This window comes from Parasteatoda tepidariorum, chromosome 8 (genome assembly GCF_982258835.1).
Source record: "Parasteatoda tepidariorum strain Cologne lab strain chromosome 8, Ptep-v5.0, whole genome shotgun sequence".
Taxonomy (NCBI): Eukaryota; Metazoa; Arthropoda; class Arachnida; order Araneae; family Theridiidae; genus Parasteatoda; species Parasteatoda tepidariorum.
In genome coordinates this window covers 81425823-81446569 of record NC_141762.1, presented here as the reverse complement: position 1 = coordinate 81446569, position 20747 = coordinate 81425823, and the positions used below count along the sequence as shown (strand labels likewise).

General features: G+C 27.9%; 1 long non-coding RNA gene across 3 annotated transcripts; it reads left to right on the top strand.

The window, feature by feature from the left end:
* The first annotated feature begins 9588 nt into the window (after positions 1-9588).
* On the top strand, positions 9589-18699 carry LOC147806478 (uncharacterized). 3 transcript variants are annotated; one of them, XR_015435913.1, is made up of 5 exons: positions 9589-9894; positions 12744-12773; positions 14103-14136; positions 14765-14809; positions 18530-18699. It is a non-coding gene; the product is annotated as an uncharacterized LOC147806478 (long non-coding RNA). The 3 variants fall into 3 exon arrangements; XR_015435914.1 differs by lacking the exon at positions 12744-12773; XR_015435915.1 differs by lacking the exon at positions 12744-12773 and having other exon boundaries at positions 9589-10305.
* The last annotated feature ends 2048 nt before the right edge of the window (positions 18700-20747 follow it).

Sequence of the window (20747 nt, the reverse complement as noted above, 5' to 3'; positions counted from 1 at the left end):
GTATTTAACAAAAGTATACAAAAGTTCAAAATAATAGGGTTCAATTGTGAATAATGAAACTTGAGCAGTTACGTCAAATAGATATTGACCAGTATGCGTTTAAGCAATATGTTGAGACCGGAGTCCATAAAATCAGTTGAAAAAGTCAAGAAGTTATTTAGCAAATTAGATCTATACATTATCTAATGCAACCAAATTTTCATAAATAAATTGAATTCAGCTTTAGCAGCTAAAAATCTAATAACTAAAAAATATTTTAAATTTTTTATGTCCCAGTGATATTTGCAATAAAGCTATATTCCCTTGAAAAAGAGAAGAAAAATAGATTTAGTAATGTCTTCTTAAATCACTTTGTTTTATGGTCAAATCAAATACAAAAGTTGTAAAAAAAACTCCTAAATTTCCAAAATATCTAGACGTTGAAAAAGATTACATTTTTCTTTTTATTTCGTGTATTATTTTTTTTAAGTTACTTTAAGAGTCACATTTCGCAAATTGAAAGAGTTACTTAAGTAGTTGTTAGAAATGTACAGAAGAATATGGATATTTTTATTGGTTTCGATAACAAGGCAAAGAAAGGAGTATCATTTATAACAAATGTCAATACCGATTTCAGAAAATGGAGGAAATGACTAAGATGTTTTGATATTTGAATCAATATAAATGTAATTTAGTTTATTAGTTTAAAAAGTATCTGAGAGTTTATTTGAAAGGTCTACGTATCTATGATATATAATGTAGTAAATTAAATAAAAAACATTTCCATCTTACAATTTTTATTTACAAAACAAAATATATATAAATTTCTAAAGAAAATCTTTAATAATTTATTATCTTATGCAACCTGTATTATTACTTACGATGTCATAAAATATTTAGTATAGTTGTTAAATGTCAATCTATTTTATGATCTATTTATCTAAAGATACTTACATTATTAAAAGCTTTATAAGGTTAAGTAATAATTTTCGGTATCATTCTATTTGAATAATTTTGAGTTTATTCCAAAATATATTTACATTTTTTTACTAATTCTACGATTCAAATTTAAGCTAAATAGTTAAAGAGAAAAATTAAATATTTTTTTCCATTTAAGTTTAGAAAAATTATTATTTATATTGAATTAATATTTTGAATATTGTTTACAGTTTCCTTTTAAAATAACCTATAGTAACAGGATTTATCGTATATTTAATGTATCATTTAACAAGCGTAGTTTTCTGGTTTTGAAGTTTAAAGCTTTTAAAGGATATTTACATTCAGTTTCTCATTGATTAAAGTAAATTCCGTTACAGTTTTGTCATTTTGTTTTTGATAAAAGCACTAAAGGGAATTGGAATACATGATTTTTAAGAGGGAATATATATTTGCAATATATTAGTAATGTTAAGGTACCTAAACAATCATTCACAATTAACTTTTGTTAGTGTCCCAAACTATTTTCAAATAAAAAAAAAAGAAATTTTTATCTTCAAAATTAAAATTTACTAAATACTAGGAAATACTTCATCATACTAGGAAATACTTCATCATACTTATACTTCTTCATACTAGGAAAGAATAATGTTACAATTTATGAAAAACTGTTCATTGACATCATAACATAGCTCAGACAGAACTAGATCCAAATAGTTCAGACCGAGAAGTTAGTGCAAAAGGTTCCTTAACTTAGAAATGAAGTTATTTTCTAAATTAACGTAAAAAAATATTTTTAAGAAAACACATTTGAACTCAAAATTAAATAAAACTAATTGACCCCAACAATTTTATTTTATAGCTGATTTCATTAATTAGAAAAAGTGTTATTGAGATTTAATAGATTTTTGATAAATGATTATTGAAATTTTTTTAAATGTGTGAAGTTAGAATTCTGCATCAGTAATCTAAAAAGTCAAGCGTTGTGATAAAACTTAAAAACAATAAAATATTCTTTTGATAAAAAAAGCAAAAAAAAAAATTATTTAAAATCAGTCATAATTTTTTAACGATGAATTGAATGCATTAAAGAAATAAAATAACTTGCTTTCAGGACTTACGGGATTCTAATCTAATTTTAAAATACAATTTTATTTTACAACTAATTTTAATAATTATCAATAGTATTATTGAAATGCAATATAGTCTTTTGATAAATTATTATTAGCACAGTTTTTTAAATGTGGTAAGCCAATATTCTGTTTTATTAATCCAACAATAAAAAAAAGTTTTGATAAAATTAAAACCAATTAAATATTTCTTCAATGAAAGAAGTGAAAATTTTGTTTTGAAGTCATTTATAATTCCTTATGACGAATTAAAGTAAAGTATAAAAAAACCCTCCCAACTTAAAATTCCAACATGATTCGTAATTATTAAAAGTGTCAATAGAAAATTGATGTGAAGAAAGACAATACTTTTCTAAAAGGAAGAAATTTCGAAGCCCAAACAGTTCAGAGGTAACATCTAGTGCAAAAAATTCCTTAAATACTTTAGAATTTCAGTTAATTTCTTTATCAACAGAAGACATATTCAACATCCAAAACATGCAAACAAATTCACGAACACTTCTATAGTTAAGTTAATTTCAATAATTATAAATATTATTTAAAGTTATAATATAATATTAAGTTCAATCATTAATTTTATCTATAGTTTATTATTAATCATTTTTAAAACGTGTGAAGCTGATTTTACGTCATAGAAATGAAACAGAAAACAAGTGGTGCTTTAATAAAATTTAAAAATAATAAAATATTCATTCAATGAAAGGCGTAAAAAGTTTAATTTAAAATCAGTCATCATTTTATTATAGTAACTCGAAGTAAACCATTAAAGAAATAAAACACTTGTTTTCGAAACTTAGTGAATTCTAACCTAAATTTAAAACAAGAAAAATTGTTTATAGAAAAAAGGATTTAAACAAATGTAAGCTTTTGCTGAAAAAAAAAATCAGTTAAAATGAAAACATTAATTCGATTCCATGCAAAGTTAAATGAAAACTTAACTTTTCCACAACATTTTTCTTTCTTTACACTAATTGAAACTTAAAAAAAGAAAACTCTGCACTGAAATATACGACGCCTTAAAAATAAGAAATGAAGATTTAGAAAATTATTTTTAGCTAATTTAAAAGGAAATTTTCTTTCTAAGTAGTAAATGTTTATTTTTGTGTCATAAATGCAAATAACGTTCGAGATTTCTCTAATAGTTGAGGAAAAAATGCCTGTGTAATATGTATTTATATGCTAAATCTTATTACGCAGAATAAAGCATTCTTTAAAAAAATTCGGCATACTCAAGGGGGATTTAGAGTCGTTACGGTAAGGAAAGAAAGATATGTAAATTGAGTATGTTTTCGCTGTATAATAGAAGAGTTTTGCAGTTTTATACGCTTACGTAAGCATTTTCTAGCATTTTAAGAAATGCATATTTTTTGTAAGGCATTACGCTGCACTTTTCCGTCGCTTATGTAGCTTTGTTGGCTTTAGAAAGTAAAATGACATTGTGATTTCAGATTTACTCATTTAAATGAGGTAGACGACTTGAATCAGATGTACGTGCATTATAGTTTATTTTACCTTTGAAGCTTAAAATTCCTATTTTACTAGCAAAACTTTTTGTTTATTTTTTGCTCACGTTTTGTTTATATGTATTTTTCGATCTTTGATTACGTTTTGTTTCAAATAAAAAAGGGAAACATATTAGCGCTTTTCTGATGCAACTCGCTGAAAAAAATTTTTTCTGAAATTTTACATCTACTAACATAAGGAGTATTAAAATAAAAAAAATCTATTACAATATATGAGGCATCAAATAACTTCTTTAAAAATGTAATGGTAAACTGAACTAAATTTCCATATTTGGCGTAATTATTCTATCATATAACTAATTTTGTATTTTCTTGTAACTTTACTTTAAGAAAACCAGTCATTAAATAAGCTTCTATATTTAATTTTAGGTTCTAGGTTGTTTATCTAACAAGTATTCTTTTTTAAGTCTGATATTTATCTTTGACAAATTTTAAATCTGTATAGAGTTTTAAAAAGAGTAAAAAAGATAGGATTATTGTAAACTAAGATAAAAGTTTGAATTTTTTTCCTCCAAAATTTATAGCTTATTTCCTTTTGCGTCCGCACCTGAAAAAAGGTAAGAATATAAAAATACATTTAGGCTAAAATATTTAAAATCTCTTTCAGCTGAGTTTTGCTTTCCAATGTAATGATTTAAAACTTCCATGAGCATATTTTTATAAGTTTCGAATCAAACCTTTTAGAAGATATCACTAAAAGAAAGGTACGCTTTAAAAAATAAGAACAAGATCATTTTTCATTGGTTAGAGGTAAACATATTCAGCATTCTTCTAAAGATTTCTAACCCATAAGGATCCATTCCTTAGAGATGCTGTCACCAAATCCTAAGAGCTTTGGTGATGTCACATTTCATTCGATTGGCTCTTATGCGGAAGGAACGCTTTGATCTTTTCCTTCCACTGTTCTATAAATCGACTTTATTTTCTCAGAGAAAGATCTTACTGGAAAAGAAAGGTTTGTGGTAATTCATTCGGAAAGATTTAAATTATATCTTTGAGGTATTCTATAGGAATGAAATGATTAGTAACAGAATACATGAAGGTAGAATGTAGAAATGGAAACAAAAAAAACAGATAAATGTTTTCTTCTTCATAATGGGGAAATAGAAAGATGAAATCAGTTGTATTCGCTTAATGAAAGCTTTTTTAATTTTTTTTTTTTTTAGTTTTATTTTTTTTCGTAAAACATTCTTTATTTTTCAATTTTTTTAACTCCCTCAAACGATTAAGGAAAAATCCAGATGATTTTAAATAATGGAACAAAATAAACTTCTTAAAGAATTTATATAAACAAAAAAAATTTATTGCGCAATTCTTAATTGGAATATATTTCTTTCACCATTTTAATTCACTGAACTTTTAATATGCTCTACCATTTAGAACTTTACGTCAAAATAACTGTGAAAAGGACTATTTATTTAGCCTATAAAAATAAAATGCTTTTAAAATCAGAATTTTGAAGTTACGTAACTTCAAACTCTCATAAGGAAAGATATCTCTAATAATTATAAAACTTGTATTGGAGAATTTGGTAGGAAAACGTATCAAAAACTTTAACGAATCTACTTTCTTCAATTCCAATGTGCGTTCAAGGTGCAATCCAATTAAACAGAAAATGAACAGAATAAACAACTTATAGAGTTTGCATGAGTAAAAAAAAAAATTTTATGACTCGTTATTAAAATAGCGTATTTATTTTTACCACGTAAATTTGCAAAACTTTTAAGGTGCTTAACCATTTGCAACATTATCACAAAATAATTACAAAAATAACTAGTTTTTTAGCTAAAAATAATATTTCTTAAATCAAAATTTTGGAATTTCATAATTTTTAAATCTTACAAAGGAAGGATATCTATAATGACTATAGAGCTTGCTTAAGAAAATTTTGTAGAAAAACTCTGAAAAAGCATCAACTAGCAAAAACACAACTTAAAAATAAGTTCTTGGTTAGAATTGCAAAAGTTTAAAAAATGTTTTCTCTAATTGTCTACAAAACATATTTTCAACAATTTAATAACAGGTAATGCTTAAATTAAATATCTTTCGATATTTTTGTTTGTAGAATATATTCATAAACTTGATTTACTTTATATATTTCCCTTTGATGTTTGAATAAGAAGAAATTAAAATGTGTCATATAGTATATCATTTAATTATTCTTATATAAGGACATAATTGGTGAAATTTAACAAAATATTGATTAAAATTTCGAAGAAAAAAAAACGATTTTTGGTTAAAATTATTCCTTATAATGCTTTATTCATACCTTCTAAGTTGTTTCTAAAACATTTCTTTATTTCTACATGTGAGATAATAAAATGACCGAAAGCACTCTCTCTCTTTCTCTCTCTCTCTCTCTCTCTCTCTCTATATATATATATATATATATATATATATACAGTGGCGTAGCGAGGGGTGGGCAAGGGGGGGCATCATGCCCCGGGCGCTACTCACAAAGGGGCGCCAAATGGTCCGCAAAACAAAAAATTGCTGGATAATTTTTTTTTATTATAATTGATTTCTGGAAAATATATTTTAAATTAGTGCCAGTGTAATATAATAAATGTTAATTCATAAATATTATTCATAATATTTAATTCATATTATATTAAATTCATATTAAATATATTTCAATATTTAATTCACGTCCTTGTCATCGCGCTCTGCTTAGAATAAAAATGAAATGTTATTAAATGTTGTATATAAGTTTAATGTCAGCATAAATTATATTGTTTATTTCACTATGTTATTACCTTTCAAGTTCAAAGCATTCTTGGTAAGTAATAAATCAAATAAGATTACTTACTACATCTATTCGACGATTCTATTAAGTGAATAGAGTATGAAAAAATTTGTTAACAGGAAAATTTGTTGTTCTCATATTTGTCACCACAAATGAATTCATTCATCTTCTGGCGTCCCGCAGAGGACTGATTGTTAAGACACGGTTCCCAGCAGATCACCGAAGTCAAGCATCACTGGCTGCGGTCAGTGTGCGGGTGGGTGATCCACTTGGGTCAGTCTGCGCAGGGACCGAGGGTGTGCGGTATGGGTCCTCGTTAAACTGTGCTACCGTAAAGTGCTCGACTTCGCGTGCAGGTCGTTGGGCTACCGAAGCGGGGGTGCCATCCCCTCCGCAAAGGATCAAAATTGTGATGGCATGTCTTCGGATCATCCTCAGGGATGTTTCCCAGACCGTCGCCAATAGCCCATTGTGCAGCTCTAGTGCGACGTAAATGAACTACAACAACAACATCTTCTGGCATCTACAGTTCGAAATCAACTAATAAACGATATCAAACGAAATAAACATTATGGACTTTTGTTTGATTCAACTCCTGATATCTCTCATCGAGAACAAATGTCCCAAGTCGCTAGGTATGTAGTAGATGCTGATTTTATCAATAAAAAAGTTTCCATCAAAGAATCTTTTTTGAGTTTTATTGAAATATATGCTAAAGATGCAGCCTCCATCAAAAATACAATTTTCGAGAAATCAAATTACGATGAAATTTCATCAACAAACTGCAGATCACAATGTTGCGATAATGCTGCCGTGATGGCAGGTCACACATCTGAAACGCGATGGAGCGCCACCGGAGCGGTTATCGTTATCATCTATGGGCTATAAAAGAACTAATAGAAAAATTAGCAGAGCACACTACCACTACAAGTGACAACAGAAGTGAAGCTACAATTCTGTTGTAAAATATACTAACCTTTAGTTTTGTAACTTTAGTTCATTTCTGGTACGAAATCTTAAGAAGGATTGATCGTGTGCAGCTCAGATTACAAGATCCTAGAATGAATTTTAGAGAAGTGTTCCATGATCTTGAATCATTAGCGACTGAACTAGCCGAAATTTGAGACGAGCTCTGTAAGGAGGCAATAGAAAAAGCAGTCTCTTTGTGAAAAATGGGATATGGATACAACAATACGTGCCTGGAGAATTGGCTATGGTGGTCATTCAGCAGAAAGTGAAATTTCCCCGCGTTATGGAAGGAAAGCACCTTTGATCGTCTCCAACAAGAAATGTGTAAACGATTAATTTCAAATTTGGATTTCTACAAGACGTTGAAAATTTATTAAACAAGGATAATGATGATAACGACATTGAAAAAAAATTGTAAAAATCCGGGTGAATTTTATAATACAGATTTCTATGTAATAGAACTTTTTATCAAAATATATGACATTAAAATGTTACTCCGCAGTAGAAAAGAAATTAAACCTAAAACTCCATTAGAATTTCTTACTTTTATAATCAATCTCGAATGGAGAAGATGTTTTTCCAAATCTGAGAGCGGCATTACAAATGCTCCTGACTATCTCAGTACCAATTGCTAGCTGCGAACGTTCATTCAGCAAATTAAAATTAATTTTGACAGATCGCCTAAGTGACCTAGCATTTCTTCATCAAAAACACGGAAAATTTAGTCATAGTAATTAGTTTTATTAATGTATTATAATCATATGATTATTAAATATATGTATCTCCTTAGAGATAATAAATATTTACTTTTTTATTGTTTTAAAACTGCGTGTTTCTAAAATATTTCTTTATAAATATGTAAAATAAATAATATATATCTTTTGAACTAATTCTAGATGATCATATACATTTCAAAATCTAGTCTTGTTCTCTCAACTACATTTTTTGTCTCAAATTTAAAGCCTAGCTTGAGTCTATGACTTTATATATTTTACTTTGTTTATTTATTTATTTGCGAGTATATTTTACATATAATATTATATGGTTTTCGAATGGGAGGGGGGGGCGCTAAAAGGGTATTGTACCCCGGGCGCGAGTTAAGCTCGCTACGCCACTGTATATATATATATATATATATATATATATATATATATATATATATATATATATATATAGGAAAATATTATATATGTCTGCTAAACACTATGGCTTTTTTTCCCAGAACTTCAATTGTTTTGATATTTTGTTTTAGCATAAAGAATATCACATAAATTATAAGATAGTAAGGATTTTTAAATCGATCAGTAAGTTTATCTTCTAATTGTTAAACATGTTTCTTTTGTTTAATTTGATAATTTATCGTAGTGTCTAATAACTACCATAATTTTTTTAGAACTTCAACTTATTTTTCACCTTAATAGTATATATAAATCAACAGTAAATACTAATTATATTGTAAAGAATATAGCGTTATATATTGAATATATATGCTACATAATAAAAGATTCATGATATAATATTCAAGACTGGAAGAAAACAGTTTTAAAATATAAGTCGAGATTTTAATTTGTTAAGAACTGATAAGAAACCCATATGTTGAATATTAGCTTCTAGATTATAATGGAAAAACTGTGACAAAAAATAGATTTTTTTTTAACACCAGGTTTTAAGCTCGCATGTTGAGATCTGAACAAAAAACAGTTCCCGAAATCAAAATTTGCTATACATTTCTCTTGCTGGGTTTGATACTAAAAAGTAGATTCAATAATTTTTTTAATTTTTTCGTGTATTCTTACAATTTTTTATATGAATTAGCTAGATGCTATTTGTTTCTACATTTTGGGCTGAAAAATCTTGTTGATTGAATTGTTTATTTATAAATTGTGATTTTTCTTAATTATTGTCATAGCAGATAAACATTCCGGTCGAAAAATTTTAGATATAGTTATGCACAAACAACTTTAATTGATTCGTTTCATAGAGACACTATTTTTAAAATACAATCGATTGCTCACAATCAGCATTCCTCAACATGTTGTATAATTATGAGGAAATGCTCATGGCTCGTCTCTTTATACACAAACATCCTCGGTCAGAGTATTTGTTTGATGTAAGTAGTGTAAAAGAGACTTATGTTTCATGCGTATCTTTAATGAGAAAATGATATTTGCTAAAATTTAAATTATTAATAATGTAATCCACATCGATCTACAACAATTGAGTGAGTGAGTGATGTAAATTTTAGGTGAAAGAGCCATAGTTTGGTTATACGGCGCATAAAACTAGGTTAAAATGTCATATAACATCCCAGCAAAAACATAAGTTCTGGCCATCTTCGAAATTACTGACGGTACTGATTGAAAAGTGAAGGTGCAAATTACTGTCAGCTGGGTTGATTGCTGGGCCACCCTATGAACTTTTGCCAACATTGTAGGAAGTGTTGGGCCTGTACATTACAAACAGCCGCATCCCGTCAGTCTGAATCTACCCAATGGGCCACCAAGTTAAAGTTGTCTGCTGCCGCCAGTGAAGCGGTCGAGCGAGTAACTGTAACTGTGAATTTATTGTTTAGAAAAAGAAGCACGTTGGATTCTTATAATTTTCAAAAAAGGTAAGGTTTTATTTTTTTCTATTACATTGAAGTTATTATTTTAATCATTTTTGATTTACTATTGTTCAAATATGTTTACGACGTGCAGATTTCGGTTTACAAAGAACCGCGTTTGAAGTGCTGTTTTGGCGCTATGTTTTAGATTGGCAATCATCTTTATTCAATTAATACATCATAATTAACACCTTTCTAAGATAGAATAATAAAAAATATTAAATTTAATTCAATGAAAATGTACAGACAAATGTTTTATCAACACCAAGATCGCCGCCAAATTTTTAGCGACAATCGAGCAGTAGCACGCCAAAAACAAATATAAATTCTGTTGTATGATGACTCTTTAAGTGCAATTCATAATATGTTGTAGCATATGATATAAATCAGGTTTATCTAAGTATATTATGAAAATAGGTTTGTATAATAATCAAGAATTTTCATTAAAACTTATTTCTTTATGTTAAATAATATTTAGATTTTAGTTAACTAATTGCTGTTAGTAATATTAAAAATTGTTTCTGTTATATGTATTTCATTTTAATGAAATTTTTGAGCTAAATTCAAGTGTAAAAATAGGTAAAGGTTTAATAATTTATACTAAATAGTTTAAATTAAGATGAAAAATTTATTTGTACATGTTAATATAAATAATTGCGAAGAATCGTGCTGTGAATTCTTAAACAACCTAAAAAAAATATAGATTATGGAAAGTTTTTTAGCACGCAGTTGCTCATACTTAATTGTATATTGACTAACCCCACTTATACAAAAAAAAAATATTACAAAATTCTTTTATATTTTGAAATCAATGTTAAGTTAGTAGTAAGCGCAGGCATCTATGCGGCGGAAGTGATAGGCAGTCAAGGGGTGCTTATTTCTGCCCCAACCGGAAGTTGCTTATTTCTGCCCACCTACAAACCGGAAGTTGCTTATTTCTGCCCACCTACAAACCGGAAGTTGCTTATTTCTGCCCGCTAGCTTATTTCTGCCCGCCTGAAACTTCGTCTGCAGCGTCATGGGGAGCTTATTTCTTTTTTTTCTTAAGCCTAATATATTTTTAGTTTCGGTTTCTGTTTTTAATTTAGTTTCGTTTTTTAAATATTATTTAATTTATTAGTTTTTTGAGGGTGGCAACACTTATTATTTTAATATTAGTTTTTAAGGATGGCAACATTTAGAAACTTTGTTACTTGGGGGAGAAATTGTGTATTATAAAGTTATGACGTCATCTTTTATTGTATAATAAATAAATGATATCATGCTTTTGATCTAGTGGCGCCATCTATGTGGGAATAAAATAACTTTAAATCTATTTTATTATATAAATGTGTTTTTAATATTATTTATTAAATATAATTATCACGCCATCAAAAAGCCTTCGTGGGTCAGTAGTTGGATATCATAACCACTGACCCACGAAGGCTTTTTGATGGCGTGAGTTCGATCCTCAGCCTTAATTATATTTAATAAATAATATTAAAACAGATTTAAATATTAAAATAGATTTAAAGTTATTTTATTTCTAAAATTCTCATATAGATGGCGCCACTAGAGTAAAAGCATGATATCATTTATGTGTTATGTAATAAAAGATGACGTCACAACTTTATAATATACAAAATCTCCCCAAATAACAAAGTTTCTAAGTGTTGCCATCCTTAAAAATTAATATTAAAAATAATAAGTGTTGCCACCCTCAAAAAACTAATAAATTAAATAATATTTAAAAAACGAAACTAAATTAAAAACAGAAACCGAAACTAAAAATATATTAGGCTTAAGAAAAAAAGAAATAAGCTCCCCATGACGCTGCAGACCAAGTTTCAGACGGGCAGAAATAAGCAAGCGGGCAGAAATAAGCAAGCGGGCAGAAATAAGCGGTTGGGGCAGAAATAAGCACCCCTTGACTGCCTATCACTTCCGCCGCATAGATGCCTGCGCTTACTACTTAAGTTACTTCATAATTTTTGTTAAGAGTTAAGTGAATAATGTTTTTATTGTGAATTTCAAGTTAATATTCATATAAAATAATGCCCGATTTTTATAGGGATTACAAAAATATATAAAAGTTCAATACAATATGAAAACAAAATTCATACTCAATAAAAATAACAAACAACTCTTTTTCTATTAGTTTTAAAAATGTTAGAAAACCTGTTAGCGCTCTCCATGAATTTCTATAGGTTTTCTTATTTCTTGCTGTGTTTATTATTAATTTAATGAACTCGCTCTCGTATTGGTAACATGCGATCAAAATTTCTACTTTTCGACTAGTTAGAGTACTAAAATCTACAGGAGCTCTGTACTTGTTGACAATTTAAATTACAATCATTTCCTGACCGCTATAGACAGAATATAATACCATTTTATTTACAAGTACAACTTCTTAAAAGGATGTTTGACCACTTTCGAAGTAGCCGAGGTGCTTCAAATTTAACTTGTATTCTATTGAGAAAACAAGTTATAACTGCTTCCAAATCACTGAAAGCTAAATTTATAATAATTTTTTGCAGAGAATCTTTCAGTGGAAATAAAAGTTTTTCAATTAACTCCTTGAAAGATTTTCAATGCTAACCTTATATTTTGTGATCCTAGAGCCGAACTTAGAAAATTTTGTTGTTTTATTGTTGACAATTCTGTTAAGAAAATTTCCTGACCTACAAGTTATTTTTCTCATTCTAATTTCTGAAAAATATTATTCTAATTTTCATTCAAACGTTTTGAGTGCCCGTTGTGTAATGCTTTTTAAATTTTTGCTGAAAGTTAAGCGAAATTTTTTTTACTGTACATCTCAAGTTAATATTCACATGAAAGTAAGACCTTTTTTTTTCTTTTACCTCTTTAAATGTTAGAAAACCTGTGCCAGTCCTCCATGAATTTCTGTAAGTTTTATTACTTAATGTATTTATTATTTATTGAATTATCTCGCTTTCATGTTTGTAACAATGGTAACTTGCAATTGAAATTTCTACTATTTTCCAACTGAGTGAAGTACTGCGTCTCTGTTCTCATCAACTTCACTTTCCAAGTAGCTGAAGTGCTCCAAATTCAACTCTTATTCCATTGACAACTTACATCTTATCACTTAAAGGAATTTTTTTTTCTTAAACTAAATATCAAATCCTTATATTGAGCTTTGTATGGAAGTGCTAGACTAATATAATTATTAATAATAGTTTATTAGACACAATATGCTTTAATATTAGATTCCATTGAACACTAATTTAAACGTAAATTTACGAGTAGTTTGAAACACGGCTTAACGAAAAAATCTAGCCGCTTTTTTTTATTGATAATTTTCTTATTTTATTTTCATAATCTGTTTTGGCTTGAGCAAAATAGTTGTTGTTTGCCTGTCAGTCTGACCACAGCAAAGTGAGGGTTTAAACGCACATATTTTAAATTATTGTACTAGGGGGCGAACCATATGGAAACGACAAAAATTTGATTATAATCAATTTGAAAAGTTTTTTTCAAAATAAATTAAATTTCAAAAATGACTTTTATGTGAAACTGTTCTATTTTACATAAATTAAATTGAGAAAAGCAACTATTACTTATTTTTAGCTTTATTAAAGCAACTATTAACTTATTTTTTTTTTCATCATCTGCAGAATCTTTGATGTGCATAAATAATTTAATATTATTTTGAGAAGTAATATTTTAATTATTATTATTTGAATTATGATTTTAAAGAAGGATTAAGGGCATTTTAATGTATTAAGCAAATTCATTTATAAAGTACAGTGAATTCTCACTTATGCACCAGTCTTTGGGACCAAGAGAAAAAGCGTATAAGATTTAAAAAACAGTAAGTTCATGCAAATAAGAAAAGCTTCAGATTCAGCAAAAGCTAAATTTACAATAATTTTTTGCCGAGAATCTATTAGTGGGAATAAAAAAATAAATTTCAATTAACTCTTAGGAAGATTTTCAATGCTAACCTTATATTTTGTGTTTTTTTTTATTGTTGACAATTCTGTTAATAAAATTTCCTGGTCGAAAAGTTATTTTTCTCATTCTAAATTTCCTGGCCTACAAGTTATTTTTCTCATTCTAATTTCTAAAAAATATTTTAATTTTTATTTAATCTTTCTGGGTGTCCATTGGGTAATACTTTTTAAATTTCTGCTAAGAGTTTACCGTAAAATATTTTTACTGTATACAAGGTAATATTTACATAAAAATATGACCTTTTTTTTTCCTTTTAGCTTTTCAACCTGTGCCAGTCCACCATGAATTTCAGTAAGTTTTTTAACTTTTATCATATGCAGAATCTTGGATGTACATAATTAATTTAATATTAGGTACTTTGAGAAGTAGTATTTTAATTATTATTACTTGAATTATGATTTTAAAGAAGAATTAGGGACATTTTAATGTATAAAGCAAATTTATTTATAAAGTGCAGTGAATTCTCCCTTATGCATCAGTTTTTGGGACCAAGAGAAAAAGTGTATAAGATTTTAAAAACAGTAAGTTCATGCACATAAGAAAAGCTTCAGATTCAGCGAAAGCTAAATTTACAATAATTTTTTGTGGAGAATCTTTAAGTGGAAATAAAAAAATAAATTTCAATTAACTCTTTGGAAGATTTTAAACGCTGACCTTATATTTTGTGATCCTAGAGGCGAACTTAGAAAATTTTGTTGTTTTATTGATGACGATTCTGTTAATAAAATGTCGTAGCCTGCAAGTTATTTTTCTCATTCAAATTTCTAAAAAATATTATTCTAATTTTTACTTAATCTTTCTGGGTGTCCGTTGTATAATGTTTTTTAAATTTCTGCTAAAAGTTTACTGAAAAAATTTTTTACTGTATATCTCAAGTTAATATTTACATAAAAATAAGACCCTTTTTTTTCCCTTTTAGCTCTTCAAATGTTGATAAACCTGTGCCAGTCCACCATGAATTTCTGTAAGTTTTATTACTTTTATCATCTGCAGAATCTTTGATGTGCATAAATAATTTATTATTTTGAGAAGTATTATTTTAATTATTATTATTTGAATTATGATTTTAAAGAAGGATTAGGGACATTTTAATGTATTAAGCGAATTCATTTATAAAATACAGTGAATTCTCATTAAGCTTCAGTCTTTGGGACCAAGAGAAAAAGTCCATAAGATTTTAAAAACAGTAAGTTCATACAAATAAGAAAAGCTAGATAGAAAAGTTTCAATAGCTGAATAAAACTACAAATAGTCGTGAATAGCGGCTAAACCTTCTAATTGTTTTTAATGATTTCGAGTAATGTTTTTGTCATCTCTGTTTTCGCGTAAACTGAGTAATAGTAATCGCTATAGCTTTACATTCCTTGACCAAAAACTAACGTTTTAATTGGTGGTGGGAAAGACACTGCTAGATAAATTTTGAAAGCATATGGGTGGTATATATGGTTGTTTCAATGTGGGTGGTGTGATAGATAAGACACCTTATTCAAATTCATATAAAAAAATGTCTTCCTAGAAACAATAAAGGTGAAAAAAATCCCATAGGGAAAAAAAATAAACTGTATTACTAGATCCAGTAACTTATTTCCTTTTATCTGTAACGAAGATTGTTTATTTGCTTTAAACTGAAAACTTTTTCTAAAAAATGGGATTATTTTTTTCTATTTAAACAAAAAATAAAATCAAAATTTCAGACTTTTAAAAAAAAATTGTGTGCTGAATTGAAATATTTATTTTCTGAATGATGCATAAAGAATTATAATTATTATTATTTTCCTATATAATGATCAAGGGCCTTTGAAAACCTTTGTATATATGCAAAAGGCACATAAAAGAGGTGGCGCAGAAGTGATTGGTCACTGTATGTAGTTTTATATTTTAATAATGGTTATTAATTTTCATTTTAATCGTTCACTTCCCTATTCAATGAAAAAAAGTGTTATATTTATAAATTTTATTGATGTATATAAAATATTTTTTTAAAATTTTTATTAAGTACAGTAAGATTTTGATTGTGAAAACACAATCATATTTAAAAACCTACCTTGTTAACATAGCTTAAAAACGTGTAGGTTAAAGAGAAAAAAAAAAAGTAACGGCAAAGTACTGATTTGAAGCATCTTGAAACTAACCTGTACAATATTGAATGCCTTCTAAGACATTATTTGGTAGAAAAAATTTTTGCGATAAGAACAATTTTTTAGTCCAAGCAAATAAAATGCCCCGTAAAAGTTAAAAAATTCTTAATAAAATGTGTAAGTAAATTTTATTTATGGTAACTAAGAAATAATGTTAATAACACCTACATTTCACTTATTTATCTATTCTTCAATAGTACAAAATATTTTTATTTGGCAAAAATATATACACCTACCTTTTTAAAAACAAAAAAGTTTTCTTGAAACAGAAGTTTAAAATGTAAACACATTAGGAATCTCTAAACTAACATTTAAGTGCGACAGAAACAAAAAGATTATAGAAATCTTACGATTTTATGAGTTAAACGAGATGAAAAACATCAGAACCAGTTTAATTGCATATTGAAATGTTGAAGTTTTTAAAGATTCTTTTTTAACTTTCCGCCCTATAAACGGGTTGTGGTTGTGTGACGTGGGCGACCCTGCTTCACCACAGGTGCCCACTGGGTAACGAGAAGAAAGTAGTAGTTCTGGCATTCCTGTGGCCAATGGGACAACCCCCCAATGCCTGCAATTTAAAAAAAAGGGGAAAAAAGTCTATAATAAGGAAACGCCCATTGTAACGCTCCTGTCCTTGGGCAATCAAACAGGTTTAAATGTTTTCAGTCTAATTTTTCTCTGAATTATTCATTAGATTTAAATAAGTTTTGTTTCTTTTTATTTGTGGCCCATAATGTGTGTATCCTATTACAGAGTTTATTTGCTAGAATTCGAAAAGTATATGTTGAAAGTGGTTAATGTGCAACTCCTGCTATTCTAATCTACAGAAAATGACAACTAATTTTTCTGTATCAAATAAAAATGCAGTGTATCTCCTCGAGAAGGGCCAACCGTCCTCACTGCCCTTTGACGACACTGTCTGATAATATTTCTTTTAAAAAATTTAATGTGTAAATGATGATTACACACTTTTAAAATTATTCGTGTTAATAAGTTTGATTCAGATACCATTACAAATATTTACTTTGTTAATTCTCAACTGGTTAAATTTGTAAAAGATTTTTTTAGTATCAATAAGTTTATTAAAAGATTTTTTAAAAAAATTTGAAATGAATATTTTTTTTAAAAAATATGTACCTTTCAATATTTATTTTTAATTAATCGTTTATTAGTTAATAGTTTAAATTATGGAAAAAGCCTTCAAGTTTAACAATATTTTTTTCTATTGCACAATGTTTTCTATTGCACAATGATTTTCTATTAGCATGTTTTTTTTTTCTTTGTAAGCTACAAATTTTTCTCATTTTGATAATGGGTGAGAACTACTTTTTGAAATATACATGTAAAATAGTAGGTATAGGATGGTAATTTTACAGTCGTTAAGAATCGAATTCAGCTGTTACATAATAGTACACATTTTGTTAACTATTTTCGGTGTTAATTAAAAGCCCTTTAAAAACTCGGTGTACCCTTTTTTTTTAGGAAGCACCTTTCCCTTTTTTATTCCTAGGCATAGTAATGGAGTATTTAACAAATATTTTTTGTTAAAAGAAGGAACTAAATTAATAAAAAAATTTGAAGGAAAGAAATTTCATCAGAGATGTAAACAATGTTATTAATATTTATGTAAACTTTTCATTTTTTGTCTTGCATCTATACCAGTTATATAAAGACATTACGGAAATCGTGACATTGGTCAAATCTGTCGTTATTCTTATCTAGTTCTTGTGTTTTTTATATGAGGAAAATATTAATTTCACAAAGCATCACCATTAAAGTAATTTAAGAATTTATTGATTTATAAAGTTATTACAGAATTGTAAAATTATCTGCCTTTTTAACTAGCAAATTTTGAGCAACCTTTTTCATATGGTTTCAATTCTGGTTTCAATTCAATACATATTATTGTTTTGATGCCTATTTTAATATGAAAAATGTTGTAAATTTTGAAATTTTTTTTGTCAAGGGTATACAATTAAAAATTTAATCATAAAAGTAAAGCGAAAAAGAAATACTATTGATACATTCGTGCATGTAAGTAATATATATTTAAAAGTAATTTTTCTTCTATACCTTTCCTTGAAACAATAATTTACATTAGAATATCATAATTGTTTTAAATATTAAATGCAATAAAATTGAGCACCATAAAATTAATGAAGAAAAAACTGCATGTTTTTTAAAATTAAATATTTTCTGAGAAAAGGTGAGCACAAAATTAAACACCCTGAATAACTTTTCATTTAACAGTTAGATTTTCATGTACTAGTTGTCAATCTTAATGGGTTCGTGAGTCAATATTCAATAATTTCATTCAGAAAGGAATTTTATGTTCAAAATCTTTCTAAATTATAAGACAGGTGTATGTTTTGCATGGTGTTACTAATTTGAAGACTAATTTGATGAGTCAAAATTTATCAATGAAATGATAAAAGCAAAAACTTTTAGATAGAAATTTTAGTTTTAAAAGCTCATTTTCACATAAATACTTATGTTTTTAAAATGTACGATTTGCATAATTTTTATTTTATTATCCTCTCTTTCAGGAGAACTCTTCTGTGCTATTCCAAGTGATTCTATGTAGACAAAGATATGATTTCTCTGTTGTTTTTATTATTTTTAAAATTAAATTGAAATTTGTGTAATATTTGTATTGATTAAGGTTATGTCTTTGTATTTATATGTCTTTGTATAATAAAATGTTTGCAAGAGACAATGTTGATTATTCATTTAACTAATTTCAGGGTACATTCAATTCATTACATGACTGGCTACATTAGTACATTTTTGTCCAATACACCTATTTTTTGTTAAATTTGCTGCAAAACTAAATATAATCAGTAAAACATGAATTCATGATCAGTATCGCACTAAATGATCATCTCCGGACAGCCTTTTAATATTATCGGCTGTAGGTTGTATTTATTTTTGTATAGGGTACAATAGTATCACTAGATTCCTTAAGAACACAGCTTTTATTTTAAAACATATATATACTGACTACAAGCTATTATAGACATATATATTGACTTCAAGTTAAAACTTGAAAAATTACTTGTGAGATACAGAATTTTCATAATTCTGGACAGCAGTTTTATTATTCTGCTTTTAAGTAGAATATCACTGTAAAGAAAAGATTATTACATATGTTTACCTAGTTTAAAAATGTATTGATAAGTGGAAGCATAAATTGTGCACAGCAAATCTTTAGGACTAAGGGGTTGAACTGTGTAAAAAATATTCTTTGCATAAAACAATTTAAATGAAAAAATTAACCTAGAAATATTTTCTTAGTTAATATATTAATAATTTATTCAGAAATGTATTAGATAGCTAGATATTTATTTAGCTAATTGAATTAAATAAAAATTAGGTTTGTGGGTTTTAATTACTCCTGTAACTAGGTCAATGACCTCTCGTAAACCTCTATAAACTAAAGGGATGCTGCTGGGTGTATATAAATTGCTGGCCCTCAATTATTGATTCATTGATTACCCTCTACTGGAAAATGTCGGGCAATCACTCACCCAGCGCGTTTTAGACAGTAACTGCTGGGTTAGGTACTACCGGCCATCGATAGGCCGGTATTGTTGGCTCGACAGAAGGCCAGCCATTCACTTTAGTACAGTTGAAAGTGACTTTTGCCGGCACAGACCCGTCGCTTTAGCTGGTGGCAAACAGCAGTTTTGTGGAGCTGGACCTACAGATTTGTTTTTGCTGGGATAGTTAAAATTAGAACACAAGGTTAAAATCTATGTAACTTACTTCAAATCCAAACACGAGGTTAAATTTGAAGAATCTTGGCTACAATCAAAACAACTGAAGTAATTTGGTTCTATATAATTAGATAAAGCTGGTAAATTTATTAAAATTTGAACTAAATCGCATTGTAAAATCCGATGTCTTTAAGGTAAAGCATTAAGCTAGGATGAGGTGTGTCTCCAAGTAAATACAATAAAGTTGGAAAGTAGCAGTTAACATTATTGTATTTACTTGGGGACACGCCTCATCCTAACTTCATGCTTTACTTTGAAGACATCAATTATATTATATTTTATACTATACGGAATATAATAGAATTTTATCTTTGTGGCTATCAATGTTCAACTCTGCAGCCTAGTAATTTTGAACCCAGCCCAGAAAACAAATGCATTACAGCTTCGAGCATTGGGACTAATTAGGCTTCGCGGAAGATTTTTTAATGCAACTAACCCGCATTTCCGTTACATGGAGAGGAAAACCGCGAAAACTTCCCATGTTTGGACCGATGATAAGAAAATTTAATCCATGATTTGTCTACATCTGACGATATTTAACGTCAGCACCATTACTGGTGCGAGCCGGGAACAAAAGTAGTATCAACCAGACATCGCTAGGATTCGAACCTTGTTCTCCTCATTGGCAGGTTAGCGATCTATTGACGGAGATACAATTCAAATATAACGTTTCTAAATTTGCATAAAGTTGTTGAAACTCATTCTTTAAGCGAAAAATTACTTTGAATTAATAATTCTGCGATTTTGATAACCCTAATATAATTAACACAATTTCTACTGCGATTTGGCAGTTAATCTTTTGAATATGACACAAGTTTTTCTAACACCTATAAAAATTTCATTGAATTTTATTTTGCGAGTTTAACTTGGGAGTGTTTCCTCTTCGGTTGAAATTTTAATATGATTCTTCACGCAATAAAATCCAACTTTTGCGTAGTTAAAAAAAATTTTTGACACGCAAATATCAAAAATACACTTTTAATTCTGT